At 46.3% G+C, this 4,261-nt stretch overlaps 1 protein-coding gene across 3 annotated transcripts in view; it reads left to right on the top strand.

Moving 5' to 3' along the window:
* Positions 1 to 4,261, top strand: part of YWHAE (tyrosine 3-monooxygenase/tryptophan 5-monooxygenase activation protein, epsilon) — a 61,909-nt gene that overhangs the window by 703 nt on the left and 56,945 nt on the right. The gene's annotated exons all lie outside the window — the stretch shown is intronic.

Genomic DNA, 4,261 nt, shown 5'->3' with positions numbered 1-4,261 from the left:
GGGGGAGGAGATGGCGGGTGCTGTCTCCGAACGAGCAACCCTCAGGGGAGCTTTTAGGAAGGTCTTGGGATGTGGAGAACAATTGGGTGGGGTGACGGGGGAAGCAGCACCCGCCACATGGGAGCGAGCGGAGACCGGGAGCTGTAGCGCGGGCGCCTTTCAGGGAAATATGGCGGGTGGGGGCGGTGGCTTTTCCCTGGAGGCCCCGTGTGGGGCGGCGGCCGTGGAGTCTCACAAAGGAGAAGCCTTAAGAGCGATAGGCTTCCTCAGGCCTGAGGCGGGGACAGTCCTGGGTGATGGTGGGGGAAGAGGGGCGAGTGGGAATCGCTGCAGTTCGTCTGGGGCGGTGGCAGGCTCCGGGGCTGCGATCGGGTTTCTCTCCCGTAGGCCGGAACCTCGTAGTGAGGGGTTTGGGGGCTTTTCCTCCTCGCCGCCTTCTGGGGAGGCCCAGAAAATCCTCACTCCCTCCCCTTTCCTCAGACTTAAAACAGGAGACCTCGCAGTTCCTGTAACCTTTCTCTGACTGCATCACCAGTGGGTTCTGATGGATAGAAGCAGGAGACCAGGAGGCCACGACTCTCAGAGTTCGAGCCTTTGTAGGGCCCGAGCCTCTGTCCACCCGTTTGTAAAAACGATGACTTTACAGTTCATGCGCACCATCATGACACATGGAAAGACCTGTTGAAATAAAGTTATTTCCAATAGCGTTCAGTAGCTGTATTTTGGTTGACTCTGCAGGCTCGGAATGCTGGTCTGTACTTCGTGGGGGAGCTTAACCTATTCCAGGCACTCGGCTGAGGCTGGGGTTTTTGAGTTACGAAGGTTGGAGATCCTGTTACTTTCTTTTTTTCCATTTCAGATAAATGGGTTTATGTAGAAATTTTAGTAGTTTCTCTTTGTTCGTTGTTCCTTTGCCCATAACGGGTTCTCCAGTCCTTTTTCATAACTTTATCGAAATATCCATTGTGTCTGTCTAGTCATTGTCAGTAAGTTTATTCTTAGTCCTCCCTCCCAGTCCACCTTTTGGACCACCTTTTGAAATACCCTCACATTTATAATTGTGCGATACTGTAGTATTAAAGGAAAAGTCATATATGTGGGTTCTGTGGTTTTAATGCTTTTGCGAGGTAGGGTGGGGTGAGACATGGTTGGAATCAAGTATCTTTGATCCGTAGATTTTTCCTAATTAAGCTACCTATATTTCAAAATGTTATCTAGGGCCGTTGCTTTCCTCGAAAGGCAGATTTAGTCATGTGAATAACCTCAGGGCTAGTCCCGGTTATCAGAAACAAGGATTCAGGGATTTGAAAATAAGACAAGGCCTCTAGAAGTCAAATTTGGGAAATACACTAAACTAAATTTCGTCTTGTAAATTCTTTAATTGCTATTTGTATTGAGTAACGTTCCTGTTGGGAGAGAGAGGGGAATAAGATGGGGAAGTACAGCTCAAGGTCAGCTTTGTCTTTATTTCAGTGTTTAAAAATCAAACCGATAAAGATTTGCTTGTATTGGAAGTCTCCTCCTCCACTCCTCATCTCCAGATGTCCCCTCTTCATCTATTAGTGTTCTTGGGAGGCAACAAATAATGCTTGAATGCTTTCTATTTTGTGGGCATTGGAGCTCTGAGTAAACTTGCTGTGATAACTAGAAAGGATGTGAGGGAAGGTCTTTTTTTTTGAAAGCTCCTTTAAAAAACCGATTTGAAAGCTTATGATTGTAGTTTCCAATTAAAAGACAGGTTAGTGGTAATTATATTTTTGATGTGAGTGGTGAGGACTTCTGACTGGATCCCTTACTGGTTATTGAACATAGGACTCTGATAAAGCCACATCATTACAGGTGTTAATGTTAGGTGTCTCCTTCAGGATCTAAAGGGGTAAGGAAATAGAATCTACAAGGTGAGGAGCTATTCCTGTGACTTGGGGCATGTGGTAAGGACTCAGTAGAAAGGAGAGGAGGAGAAGGAGACAGACACCAGGAATTTCTATCTGTGTCCTCTGCCTGTGTCCATTCCTTTATTGAGTGCAGTATTTTTTTGTTTTTGGTGACGAAGTGTTGCCAGAGTTCTGGTCACCAAACAGAATTTAGCAGGTGTCGGTGGTGGAAGAAGGTAAGACAGTGTATTGGCAGGATTTCTTTGTTGGGTACTTGTACCCAAATGCTGGCTTTCCAGCTGCTCTTTTATCTCTCTGTTAGTGCAGTAGGCCTATTTTATTTTGCTTGCTGTGTTGAATTAGTGCCTAAACTTACATGTACCCTCATTTAATTCTATCCTAGGGCGTTGGAATCAATTTATATGGATTATTTAATGGTACGGGAGGAAAAGCCAAGCTGTGTTCAGGAAAAGGACACTTCTATGTCACAGGAAATATTTAAGTTTGGGGCCAGGAGGTGAAGATTAAATCTAGCATCTCATCACTTTAAGAAGCCAGTAGTCTAAGGAATCATTTTTACGTCCTTTGAAACTGTATTAAGCAAGTCCATTATTTCTTAGCATTTCTCAAACAAATATTATTGTTTGAGAATATATATGAATTAGTATAAAATGAATAGTATATATGAATTAGTACAAAAAAGTGGGGAATAGGCTCAACGCGTGGCTCACGCCTGTAATCCCAGCACGTTGGGAGGTCAAGGCGGGTGGATCACCTGAGGTTGGGAGTTCAAGACCAACCTGGCCAACAAATTATCTGAGTATAGCTACTGAGGAGGTTGAGGTGGGAGAATCACTTCAACCCAGGAGGTGAAGGTTGTAGTGAGCCAAGATTGTGGCATTCCACTACAGCCTGGGCAACAGAGCGAGACTCTTGTCTCCAAAAAAAAAAAAAAGAAAGTGAGGCTAGGTGCGGTGGCTCACGCCTATAATTCCAGTACTTTGGGAGTCTGAGGCCAAGGCGGGCAGATCACCTGAGGTCAGAAGTTCGAGACCAGCCTTACCAACATGGAGAAACCCCATCTCTACTAAAGATACAAAATTCGCTGGGGTGGTGGGTGCCTGTAATCCCAGCTACTTGGGAGGCGGAGGCAGGAGAATCACTTGAACCTGGGAGGCCAAGGTTGCGGTGAGCCAAGATCATGCCATTGCAGTCCAGCCAGGGCAGCAACAACAACGAAAAACGGGGAATGTAGGGGGGAAAAATGAATAGTTTCCCCGTTCTGGGGGAGCAGAGGGGCAACATAAACTACATTGGGGCTTGTGGAGCAGTTGTTGGTTTTGTCCTTTCCTAGTCTCTTCCCTGTCAAGATCGTTTCCATGGAAGGTGGGTGAAGTTTTGATGGTAGTGTTGGGTTTACTAGGAATGCATCTGTTGTGTTATCTACTTGAGAGCTGTGCTTTTTTTCCCCTCCGCCTCCCGGGTTCAAGCGATTCTCCTGCCTCACCCTTCCGAGTAGCTGGGACTACAGGCATGTGCCACTATACCAGACTAATTTTGTATTTTTTTTTTTTTTTTGGTAGAGACACGGTTTCTCCATGTTAGTCAGGCTCGTCTCAAACTCCCAACCTTAGGTGATTGGCCCACCTCTGCCTCCCAAAGTGCTGACATTACAGGCCTGAGCCACCGCGCCCGGCCGAGAACTGTCTTTTTTTTTTTTGAAGTGGAGTCTTGCTCTTGTTGCCCAGGCTGGAGTGCAATAGCACAATCTTGGCTCACTGCAACCTCCACCTCCTGGGTTCAAGCGATTCTCCTGCATCAACTCCAAGATTACAGGTGCCCACCACTATGCCCGGCTAATTTTGTATTTTTAGTAAAGATGGGGTTTCGCCATGTTGACCAGGTCGATCTCGAACTCCTGACCTCAGGTGATCCGCCCGCCTAAGCCTCCCAAAGTGCTGGGATTACAGGCATGAGCCACCAAGCCCGCTGAGAGCTGTCGTTTGAAAACACCAGAGCCTCACCTCTAGCTAGCTTATTCTGCTAGTTAGTGAAGAATAGGGAAGGGAGCATGTGCGGAATGAACTTTTTAAAAACTATGGTCTTGTTAGGGAAAAAGTAGGTAGTAGTAAATTAACTTTGTTAATAAGTTTAGAAGCATTTAGATTAACTACCCATTCTTTGACTGTAGGCCAGTAATTTTCCATTGCCATTTCAGTTAATGGAATAACTTTATGGAATAAAGTTTTTCTCCTTCTTAAATGCATAGGCAGATCTGGGTAATGTGTTAAAAATCCCTTCTGGCCGGGCGCAGTGGCTCACGCCTGTAATCCCAGCACTTTGGGAGGCCGAGGCGGGCGGATCACAAGGCCAGGAGATTGAGACCA

This window comes from Colobus angolensis, unplaced genomic scaffold (assembly GCF_000951035.1).
Source record: "Colobus angolensis palliatus isolate OR3802 unplaced genomic scaffold, Cang.pa_1.0 Scaffold110, whole genome shotgun sequence".
Classification (NCBI taxonomy): Eukaryota; Metazoa; Chordata; class Mammalia; order Primates; family Cercopithecidae; genus Colobus; species Colobus angolensis.
Note: the sequence above shows the minus strand (reverse complement) of the source record. Positions and strands in the feature narration are given on the sequence as shown.